The 12,698-nt window shown below is 34.6% G+C and overlaps 1 protein-coding gene and 1 pseudogene across 6 annotated transcripts in view; both read right to left on the bottom strand.

Annotated features, from left to right (window-relative positions):
- The window catches only part of ARAP2 (ArfGAP with RhoGAP domain, ankyrin repeat and PH domain 2), a 187,528-nt gene that overhangs the window by 26,828 nt on the left and 148,002 nt on the right, over positions 1-12,698 (bottom strand). The window lies entirely within an intron of this gene.
- On the bottom strand, positions 765-12,603 carry LOC306669292 (synaptosomal-associated protein 29-like; annotated as a pseudogene). Its single transcript has 2 exons — positions 12,537-12,603; positions 765-2,855 (listed from the first exon to the last, which is right to left on the bottom strand). The product of its transcript is annotated as a synaptosomal-associated protein 29-like (transcript).

Raw genomic sequence — 12,698 nt, 5'->3', positions numbered from 1 at the left:
AGATGAGAAAAGAACACAAAGAAATTTGAAATATGAAATTTGAATATAAAGGTTGAGGATACAAACAACTTTTTTAAAAGCTCTCACAACTAAATTTCTGTCTGCTCTCAAGATGTTAAAATACGCTGAAGGACATCTACTTAGGGCGAAAATAAAGTGCACACACACTTTGTGTGCATCATGTACAACTGTAAGTAACAAAGTCAAAGTTACAGATTCAATGGTTTCCAGTAATTCATAATTTCAAGCTGGTCAGCTACTGTATGGTCCCTAAACTTGGGGAGGCTCTGCTCATACATTTGACTCTCTCCAACTTATCCCAAGCAGAAAGTTCCCAGGCTCCAAAAGAATCTGGCTCAGAAAAAGAATTCACAGCAGTTGGGGCCACCACGTCTGCTGTCCAGGTGCTGGTAGCTGAGTGCCACTCTAGACTGTCAGTACAAAATTTTCATGACCTGCATGTACTACTAAGACCTTCATAGTATGTCAGCTTCCTTATAATTGATTGAGTTCTTGTCAGAACTCCTGTCTCCGTGCTATGCTTTGACATCTCTCTTCCTTGGAATCCTGTGATACCTGGACTCTTTCATAACATATTCATCTTTCTGAAGGTTAGATTTTTCTAATTCCTAACTTCAGAGCACTAATATTTCTGATGCCACATAAGTTACCTTTCTAGCCAAATCCCTTCAGTCATCCCATATATTGTTCTTCTAATCTAATCAGAAGGTCAGGTATCACATATCCTATGGTCCTATTTTTCCTCCTCCTCCTCCTTTATAACCATCCCTTGCTACATCTCTTATGCATTAAACTCTGTTCACATTTTGAACATCCTAAACTTTGGATCTCCTTTGTTTCTCTTGTGGTTAGTTTGTCTCAAGGCTTATCAATCACTCTTGTCAAATAACTTTTCCTTGTACTGACCATTTGTAATTCTTTTTTTAATTATCAATTTCATTGATTTTGGCTCTGATTGTAATAATTCCCTTCCTTCTACAGGTTTTGGAATTAGTTTGTTCTTCTTTTTCAAGGGTTTTGAGATGCATCTGTAGGTTTATTTGGAATCTTTCTGATTTTCTTCTATAGGCAGTCAAGCTATAAAATTTCCTCTTAGAACTGCCTTCATAGTGTCCAAGAATTTTAGGAATATTTTAACTCTGATCCTAAGAATTTCTAAACTTCTACCCTGCTTTATCCTATCCTCCATTAATCATTCAAAAATGTATTACTCAGTTTCCAGGTACTTATATAGTTTCTGTAGAGTTGTTTATTTATTTTAGTGTTGATTTCTAAGCTTATTCTATCATGGTCTGATAGGATGCAAGGAAATTATGTCAACTTTTAAAAAAAATTTACTAAGAGTTGCTTGGTGGCCTAAAATAGGGTCTAATTTGAAGAAGGTTTCATAAACTGAGAAGAAAGGGATTCATTTATTCTTGGATGTCTGTTAAGTCCATTTGATTTAGAATATTTTTCAGTTCCAAATAGTCTTTACTAAGTTTATATCTAGATGGCCTATCCATTGGTAACATAGGTGTGTTTAAATCACCCAGTATTATTGTACTGGGGTCTGAATCTTTAATTCTAGAAGTGTCTGTTTTATACAATTAGGTGCAACAATGCTTGGGGCAGGGTGTAAATATTACTGTAACTTTTTGTTGCAGTGTTCCCTTTTACCTGTGAGTCTCCTGCAAGGAACATGTAGTTGGGTCTTGATTTTTAATTCATTTTGCCAGCGTATGTTTTTAATTTGGAGAGGTGCGACCGTTTACATTCAATGTCATTATAGAGAGGTGTCTGTTAATTTCTGCCATTCTGATTTCTCTTTTTCTTTTCCATCTCAACAAAAATCTCTTAAAACCCATTCTGTTATAACATTTGCAAACACACATTAAATTACATACTAAATAATACATGAAATTTCTTGAGAGTTTAAAATGAGATCTTTCTAATCTTTTCATCACAATAGAATGGAACTCCTTCTCTATCTTCAGAGTTATCAAACTTTTCTTTCTGAGCTTTTTATGTTGATATCTAACTTGTCCGCTTCAGTTGTTTGTCGGTCAAGAATGTCATCTTGCTCCTCAATTTCTCAATTTCTACATTCCTAGGACTAAGTGCTTGAGATGGCCCAGTCTCAGGGACAGTTCATCTAGGTTGCTCTCGATTTTCTGGTGATAGGCTTGAAAGTGTGGGTTCTTTGGGTAAGCCTCTGTACTCACAGCAGAACTAGGCCCTCTGAGCACAGAGTCTACATCATCCAGCTTTCTGGGATTTGGGTGGCTGACTTGGTACTTCATCTACTGTTCTCTACTTGTATTTATGGCTTCTTTTAATCTGCTGTTCTCCTGGGGAGCGAGGGTACCATTCTGTTCAGGTAGGGTCTCTGTTGGTGTGGATTCGAAGTAATTGATGAGCACTCCAAACACACTTAATGCTGTTGATGTGTTTCCAGCTAGTCTTCAAATCTTGATCCATTTTGTCCACCATTTTGTCCATTTTCTGTGTGTTCTAGAACTCCTTGCCACTGAACTAGTTCATAAGTGACAGGGACCTGCTAGCTGTGGCCTCTGCCTTGCACAGCACCTTTTGGAGCAGGTAATGCTGCCTGTAGGTGGGTGTACTGGGTCTTTCAGGGAGGTTGTGGGCATCCCTCCACTGGGCCGAACAAGAATCTTCATCTTCCACGTCGTCATGGAAACGGTTATAGCTTTTGGGGTAGGAAAGACATGGTGCCAGACAGAGTATCGTCAGGGAAAGAGGAAGAGCAGAGCCAGCCAGTAGCCAAGCACCACACCCATCCTTCAATCCTCCATTCTGATTTATTTCTAATGTTTGATTTGGTGTAATTTCTTATCTCATTAGGTACTTTTCAAATGAGATTTGTTCATTTGTGAGCTCTGGGTTTTGTTTTTGATTTCTTCAGTGTGAAGTATTTTTTTTTAAAGCATGTTCTGTAGTACCAGCTTAGTGGTCAAGAATTCTTCTAGTTTCTGCTATCTTGGAAGTTTATTTTTTTATTTTTTGAATTTCTGTTTGATTCTGAAGGATAGCTTTGCTGGATATAGCAATCTTGGTTGACAGTTATTTTCTTTCAGGACTTGGAAGACATTATCCTAAGCCCTACTGGATTTTAGAGTTCATGCTAAGAAATCAGAAGGAATTATGATCGACTCCTCTATAAATGTGACCTGACTTTTTTTTTTTTTTTCTTAAGGCTTTTAAAATTCCTTATTCAGTATGTTAGGCTTTTTAATTATAATGTTATCAAGAGGTTCTTTTTTAGTCTTGTCTACTTGGAGTTCTAAATGCCTCCTGTCTATGGATGTCCAGCTCCTTCTAAAGGTTTGGAAAAATTTTGCTATTATCTCCCAGAAAAGGCTTTTCATTCCATTAGCCTGCATCTCACAATGCTCTTCAATTCATGTGATTCTTATATTTGGTTAATGTTGACCCAGGTTCTTGTATATTCTGGTCATAGTTGTTTTCTTTTCTTTAACGTTATCTGAATGATAAGACCAACCATTTTGTATTCTATCTTTAAGATTCTGTCTTCTGAGTGGTCTATTCTATTAGACTTTCAACTGAACATTTTATTTGATTTATTGTGTCATACAGGCAAAGACAGCCACAGGCTGAAATTGGAATGATAGAAATTGATATACCATGAAAATGGAGCCTGAAAAAAGGCAGAAATAGCTACTCTTAGGTTCAGAAAGCAGACATCAAGTTAAAATCTTTTCCACTTGCTCTTCTGATAGAGTAGTAATATCTAGAATACATAAAGAACTCAAAAAACCTTAACACCAAAAAAAGGAAATAATGAATGGGATGATAAACAGACATTTCTCAAAATAAGAAATACAAATGGTTAACAAATAAATAAAAAAATTGTTTAACATCCCTAGCAATCAGGGAAATCAAATCAAAATCATACTGAGATTTCTTCTCACTCCAGTTATAATGACAGTCATCAAGAAAACAAAGAATGAAAAAATGCTGTTGAAATGGAGAAAAAGGTACACTTTTGTGTTAGCGGATCTGTAAATTAGTACAACTACTCTGGAAATCAGTATGAGGGTTCCTCAAAAGACTATGATATGGCTATACCATTTCTTGGTATTTATCCTGAAGAATTAGTCATCATACTATAGTGATATGTATGTAACCATGTTTATAGCAGCCTAATTCATAATAGTCACCCTATGGAACCAGCCTATATGTCCATCAATACATAAAAGCATAAAGTGTGGTATATATACTCAATGGATTTTTATTCAGTCAGCAATAAAGAAGAGTAAAATTATGTCATTTACATGAAAATGGATGACACATGAAAATATTATGTTAATATTTAGAGGAACCTGGAAATTCCACCAGAAAACTTTTAGAACTCATAAGTGAATTCAGTAAAGTAGCAGGTTACAAGATCAATGCCCATAAATCCAACGCATTTTTATACATAAGTGATGAATCTTCAGAAAGAGAAATTAGGAAAACTACCCCATTCACAATAGCCTCGAAAAAAATAGAATACTTGGGAATCAATCTCACAAAAGAGGTGAAAGACCTCTACAATGAGAACTATACAACACTAAAGAAAGAAATTAAAGAACACCTTAGAAGATGGAAAGATCTTCCATGTTCTTGGATAGGCAGAATTAATATTGTCAAAATGGCCATACTACCTAAAGTGCTATACAAATTCAATGCAATTCCAATTAAAATCCCAATGACGTACCTTACAGAAATAGAGCAAGCAATTATGAAATTCATCTGGAAGAATAAGAAACCCAGAATAGCTAAAGCAATACTTAGCAGGAAGAGTGAAACAGGGGGTATTGCAATACCAGATCTTCAACTCTACTACAAAGCAATAGTAACAAAAACGGCATGGTATTGGTACCAAAATAGAAAGGTAGATCAATGGTACAGAATAGAGGACACGGACACAAACCCAAATAAATACAATTTCCTCATACTAGACAAAGGGGCCAAAAATATGCAATGGAGAAAAGGTAGCCTCTTCAACAAATGGTGCTGGGAGAATTGGAAATCCATATGCAGCAGAATGAAACTAAACCCATATCTCTCACCATGCATGAAACTAAACTCAAAATGGATTAAGGACCTCGGAATCAGACCAGAGACCCTGCAGATTATAGAAGAAAAAGTAGGTCCAAATCTTCACCTTGTTGGTCTAGGATCAGACGTCCTTAACAGGACTCCCATAGCACAAGAAACAAAAGCTAGAATCAACCACTGGGATAGATTCAAACTAAAAAGCTTTCTCTCAGCAAAGGAAACTATCAGCAATGCGAAGAAAGAGCCTACAGAGTGGGAGAATATCTTTGCCAATCATACTTCAGATAGAGCGCTAATCTCTAGAATCTATAAAGAACTCAAAAAACTCTACTCCAAGAATTCAAATAATCCAGTCGACAAATGGGCTAAGGAAATGAATAGACACTTCACAGAAGAAGATGTACAAGCAATCAACAAACATATGGAAAAATGTTCAACATCTCTAGTAATAAGAGAAATGCAAATCAAAACCACCCTAAGATTCCATCTCACCCCAATTAAAATGGCGATTATCAAGAATACGAGCAACAACAGGTGTTGGTGAGGATGTGGGGAGAAAGGTACACTCATACATTGCTGGTGGGGCTGCAAATTAGTGCAGCCACTCTGGAAAGCAGTGTGGAGATTCCTTAGAAAACTTGGAATGGACCCTCCATTTGACCCAGCTATCCCACTCCTTGGCCTATACCCAAAGGACTTAAAATCAGCATACTACAGAGATACAGCCACATCAATGTTCATAGCTGCTCAATTCACAATAGCCAGACTGTGGAACCAACCTAGATGCCCTTCAATTGATGAGTGGATAAAGAAACTGTGGTATATATATACAATGGAATATTACTCAGCCATAAAGAATGACAAAATTATGGCATTTGCAGGCAAATGGATGAAATTGGAGAATATCATGCTAAGTGAGATAAGCCAATCTCAAAAAGCCAAAGGACGAATGATATCGCTAATAAGTGGAGGATGACACATAATGGGGGGGAGGGAAGGGTTAGTGTTAGGGTTAGAGTTAGGGTTAGGGAGGGGGGCAAGTATGGAGGAAGGAAGCACTGTATAGAGGGTAAAGAGGGGTGGGGGGGGAAGGGAAAAAATAACAGAATGAATCAAACAACATTACTCTATGTAAATTTATGATTACACAAATGGTATGCCTTTATGCCATGTACAAACAGAGAAACAACATGTATCCCATTTGTTTACAATAAAAAAAAAAAGAAAAAAAATATTATGCTAAGTGAAATGAATCAAACTCAGGAAGTCAATGGTCATATATTTTCTCTAAGGAAAAAGAAAGGCAGTAGACATATCTCATGAAGATTGAAGAGAGATCAGTAGAGTAGGAAAAGCATTCAGGAAGACAGTATAGGGAAGGAAGGATAAGGGTAAATACTGCAGAATGATACTGGACAAAGTATATTATAATACCATGTGCATGTACACCATTATGTACAACTATAATGCACCAATAAAAAAATAAGGAAAAAGCTTTTAAAATATAAAATTAAATTTTAAAATTTTAAAAAGTTCTTCCTAATTTAAAATTGTGCATGATTTACTTTTGTATTTATTCTATAGAAAATATATATATATATATTTCTTACAATTTGGAGGAAGCAGAATTACTGATACATTTTCACTTGTTTTGCATTCATTCAAAATGAATTTTAGAAAAATTTAAATCTACAACTCAGAGAAAACCAAAGTGGACATAGAAGCTTCTTGAAACTAAACTACTTCTCCCTTCCATTGTTTTATTAACACATGAATGTTTACTTTAGAGCAGAGTGGGTGAGATTTTTCTTAATTCTGTAGTAGATAATAATAAAAATTAAGACTATGGACTGGGGAGATAGCTCAAGTTGGTAGAGTGCTTGCCTTGCAAGCATAAGGCCCTGAGTTCAATCCCCAGCACTTGAAAAAAAAAAAAAAAAAAAAAGACTAATAGATACAATATTATGATACTGCAAGAATTTCTTAGGATACACCAGCTATATTCCCCATCACTATCACATTCCCAATTGATTTTTCTTTTTGTTATTATATGGAAGAGGATAGGGTTAATGGAGCTAGAATTTTGATAGCATTTTTTGGTAATTATTTACAAGTAGTTAAATTATAAATATAGTTACTACTGAAACAATTGATTAGAAAAGTGCAAGAGGTTCTTTGTCACTTTACTGACAATGCAGCTAATTACAGAAATATATTTTCTATTGTTTTTATTATTATATTAAATTACAATATACTATTCTAAAATAAATTTAGTATTATAAGTGATAAAGCTATATTTATATATCTACATGATAAGGAATTTGCAATATCATGCAACTTTCCAAAACAGGAAGTACAGGTACTTTTATCACATGTATACATGTGAAAATTACAGTTCATAGTGTTTGACAAGTTTAAAAAGCAACCACACTCAACTTAGAATTCAGGTTTCTTAATATCTAACTCAGAATTCTGTCTTCTATACTGGGACAAGAAAAACTAAATAAAGAACCACATTTCCTTGATGAGAGACATTCAGCGTTGAAAGAGATGTCAAGGATAATCTACTTAAACTGTGTTTCTGCACTTGAAACCTCTCCATAAACATGCTGGCCTGAAATACTCATTCGCTTCATGCTGTATTTGTACCCTTGTATTTAAATAGGCTTCATGTATTTAGATTTTCTCTTCCCGCCGGATAAAGATTATGCTTAACAATCCTTTAAATTTTCTACCTTGGATTTCTATATGAAACAGAAAACTAATAAAACTCACCAATTGGTTTTTCCACTAGAGAACTGCACTATCAGAGAAAAGACATTCATAGTCTATAGTAAATACAAAGGACTGTTATAAATTTCCAAGAAAATACTTTAAACTGAAGTAGACTAGATTTTTACCTTCAGCCTTTTGCACATCTTTGAATTTAAGAATATTTAATGGGAAATGGAAAGCAAATAATCAGCTAGATTATACTTTACAGGTTGTTATTACTTCTGTCAAATTTTTCTCCTATTTTCTTAAATCTATTGAAAGTGAAAGGCTTAGATTTTTAGGTCAGAATTTTGCCAGAAGCAGTTTTTGCATTTTTAATTATTCTAATACAAGTTTAATTCAAAACCATGTCATATGCAACACCCTCAATTTACAAACGTGTATTTAAGTTACAACATGTATGTTTAAATTATTTCTTCTCTATTTCAATCATTAAGAATCAGTTGATCCTCATGAATGAAATTCTATTGGGAGAATTTAAAGAACTTTAGAGATTAAAATGAGACTCAATGAGAAATTATTCTGAAGCCTTAAGAAAAGTTGATTGAAAGTTTGAAACAACATAAAACAACATTATAGTAAAAGATGGACTATGACAAAGTCTAAATAGCAACTTAAATGAAGTTTTATTATCCCTATCCCAGTGTCTTAGCTATAACCCAGAGTAGAAATAAAATTTGAGATCTATTATCTTTCTTTTCAAGTTAATTAACTCCTAATTACAATAATGGCAATGGCACAGAATGTTTCTGAGAAATAAAAAGCTGCTTTTGAAAAACACCAAATTGCTTTTTAAGTAGAGGCAAAACAAAATTATTTTACTCTCATTTACTTCTATAAAAGTATGTTATCTCATTACCTTAACTGAATGAGCAGAAATTAAATGTGAGATGATTCTAAAATCTATTCCTACTTATGATGTCTACATTTTAAATGGTTCATATAAGATGAGAGAAGCAAAGAACTTAAAACCCCAAAAGTACAGCAAACATCAAGTCCTTGATTTAGAAAGTGTTGCAGGCATTATTATCAGAAAAACTATCAAGAAATCAATGAAATAAATATATGAATATAGAACATATTGTGTGTGTGTGTGTGTGTGTGTGTGTGTGTGTGATATGAGTACAGTGCATCTTTATGTTTTGATGTCTATCTGGTTTTTATTTTGTTTGGTCATTGTTACTGCTATTATTTTGGTGTTGGCGTTTGAACCCAGGACTCTTACATGCTAAGTTGAGCTACCACTAAACTATACCCTCCAGTTTGAACTCTGTTTTAACACAAGATGGTAACACATTAGTTATTTGTTACTTAGAGAAAATGTGGTTGCATCCAACTACTTTCGTATTCAAACTGCTCAATTTCTACTTGAACCCTAAGATGGAAGAAAAAACTCTTATGAAAGGAAAAAACTAATATATTTCCTTTCCTGATTTGAAGAACAATTTTTTCTAAGATCATTCCAGTCTTCCACCTAATAAAATGTCAGAGAAATCACCTTTGGTTTACATTCATTACTCTCCATTTAAATTCCAGTTTTAAGATGTAGTGTATATAATGAATGAAAAAATAATTTAGTAATACCTGGTCATTGTGATTGATTTAGTAGACATTCACCAAGACAGAGACAGAGTGGAATGAATACCTAACCTACCCCAAATCTAGAACAAAGTATATCCCATAAGAGGAGTTAACAAGTTCCCAGTTGCTGCAAAACCTGAAAAACTTTGGGGGGAATCATGACTTAAGAAATTGATTTTTGGGGCTGGAGATATAGCTCAGTTGGTAGAGTGCTTGCCTCACACGCACAGGCCCTGGGTTCAATCCCCAGCACCGAAGGAAAAAAAAAAATTATTTTTTTAAAAAAGATGAAAGCTTCATTTAAAGGCCAATCCTAGCTGAAATCCAACAAATGTACAATGAACGATAATGAAAGTAATTATTTTGCTTTGATAATCTGAATATAAATCAAATAATTTTAAATATTCTTGAAAATTTATGGGATAAGAACTTTTAAATTGGTAATAACTGCAAAAGGAAATGGTCCAATTAACACATTTATTAATTTAAAATTTCATTCTTTTTCTTGCATAGATAACTAATGTCCTGAAAGAAAGTACTACAAGTAGTATAATTATGGATGCTCCATATTGGATTGGCACAATTAGTTAGAAACAGTGCAGAGACAGGGATTTGTCATCTATAGCTCCCACCCTGTTAGTGGAGTGAAGGAGACAAAAAAAGGCCAACAAAGAAGTTTTCTGACATTTTACGCTAGAGAATGTTTTATTCAAATATCTGAAATTGTATCATGTAAGTCTGTCCCTTTCTCTTCTCTCAAGTTACCCAGTCACCTTATGCAAGATGCTTTGTCTGGCCCTTTCAGACCTAATGCTCTCCCAACAGAAGGGCTAATTTGTATCACATCAATACGATAAAATGGAATAGAAGTATCACTATAACACTCAATCATTACAATGTGCCACTACATAATTTCTTTTCGCCTTTAAACAACATAAAGATTTTACTCATATGTAAAGGCTCTAAATCAGCTCATGTACAAACCTGATTGTTTTCAAGGATTAATAGCACAGAATGGTATCTGTTATGGTTTGGATGTGAGGTGTCCCCCAAAAGCTCACGTGTGAGACAATGCAAGAAGGTTCGGAGAAGAAATCATTGGGTTGTGAGTCTTAATCCAATTAGTGAATTTATCCCAGATGGAATTAATTGAAGTTGTAGGGTGTGGCTGGAGGAGGTGGGAGTTGGGGTGTGGCTTTGGGGTATATATTTGTATCTGGTGGGTGGACTCTCTCTCTCTTTGTAGCCTGATCATGCCGTGAGCCGCTTCCCTCTGCCATGATATTCAGTCTCACTTTGAGTCCCAAGGAATGGTGACTTCTATCTATGGTTAGGGACCTCTGAAACCAAGAGCCCTCAAATAAACTCTTCCTCCTCTACAGTTGTGTTGGTCAGATCATCTAGTCACTGCAATGAAAAAGCTGACTAAAGGAGTATCTTTGCTTTGGGTCACCCCAGACCTACATGTACAAAATCTTTCTATCATCGAATTTTAAGGTCTTAATTCTTAGAGATTTTAATCATACAGCCAGCCCTCTAAGCATTCACATAACAGTTAAGGTATTATACGTAGGTGTAAATTTCAACATTTGGCAATGTGGGGAATTAAGGACATGTTAGAAGAATATCTGAAGAAAAAAGAAAATTTTAATCAGAAAGACAGATAAAATTAGATGGAAAACATAGTTATCTTCTATGAGAAAATAGACCATGGGAAGTGATCACATGTGTTTCATAATGGTGACAGGATATGGCTCAATACTTTTTCTTTCTTTCTTTCCTTTTTTTTTGAGAGGTGAGGTGGTGGTGGTAGGGATTCAACCCAGGACCTTGTACATGATAAGCAAGTGCTCTCCCACTGAGAGTTACATCTGTTACATCTGTAGTCCAGTTTATTTTTCCTAATGCTTTTTCTTTGTCCTGATATTAAAATGGAAGAATAACAGGTTTTGAGAGCTAGAACAGATTTCACAGATTATCTAAATTATCACTGCCATCTGAACTAGATAATAAATACCTCGTTGTACAGAGATGCCCTGTGTTTTGCAGGATCTTTAGTAGCATCCTTGGTCTATATCCACTAAATATGGAGCCCACAATTTCTCAACACATACCCAAGTTATGACAGCCAAAAATGTCCACAGGCATATTCAAATGTCCCTGGGTGGCAAAAACAACCCTAAACCCATTGCTCTATGACATATATTCATGATGCACTCAGGTGACTAGAGAGAAGTTATATGGTAATCCCTAAGAAGGGATGGCAAGGAGTATCAAGAATATAGGTAGGATTAGTAATTCAAAATCAGGTAAAGCCCTCTGAAAGGCTAAATTTCTACAGCAAAAAGAATAATAGCTATCTTATTTTGATGTTCATAAAACAATGCATTTTGCAAAAGTACTTCCACTTAAATATAAGATACAAAGGACAATATTGTGAAATCAGAAATTCCCCACAATAACTTTGGCATAGTTACACACTCACTGATCATGGCTATTAGTCTGTAATTGTATTAAGCAGATTTACAGCATTTTAGAACTGTACAACACTCCCCATCCTTATTAATTCTTTTTTCTTAAATAATGAGAAGACAGACAAATCTGTTCTCAAAGTTAAAGTTTAGTATCTAAGTAATATGAAGCAAGTTCTCTATTTTCCTCATTTGTAAACTTCAAATGATAACACAACGAACAGGGAAATTTTTAACAGTTTTAGTAAGCTTCAATGTCTACAGAGCATGAATAATCATATGTAATTAACAAACAGTAAGGGTCATTTTTAACATAACTTATAAAGTTTGTGGTTAATTTCATATTAAAAACTTAAATCCTTACATATGTTCAGAGATTATCTTATACAGTCCACTTGCGCAAGATAACTTCTTATTTCACCTTGCAATGTACATTGTTTCCTTCCAGGTGAATGGAAGGTATCCTTGCTGAAAGTGTTAAATTTTGTACTTATTTGTGTTCTAGTGTCACTGTGAAAAAAGTGACATTTATATTATGTACTCAATCTCAGAGCCAATCTTGACCTTCTTGAATGGCCAAAAAATTTTCCAATAAAAGCATAATTCAAGAAAAAGACTCACCATAAGTCTCACATTTGGAAAACCCATAAGCACAAAAACACAAACAACCCTTAAAAACAGGAACCATTACGTCCAAAACTTTTAACTTGGTACTGTCAAATGACCAACTATTACCACAGGACTACGTGCTAGGAAGATTTCTGCCCATCCATATATTCTTCT

Source organism: Sciurus vulgaris (genome assembly GCF_902686455.1).
Source record: "Sciurus vulgaris genome assembly, chromosome: 9".
NCBI classification, from domain to species: Eukaryota; Metazoa; Chordata; class Mammalia; order Rodentia; family Sciuridae; genus Sciurus; species Sciurus vulgaris.
Note: the sequence above shows the minus strand (reverse complement) of the source record. Positions and strands in the feature narration are given on the sequence as shown.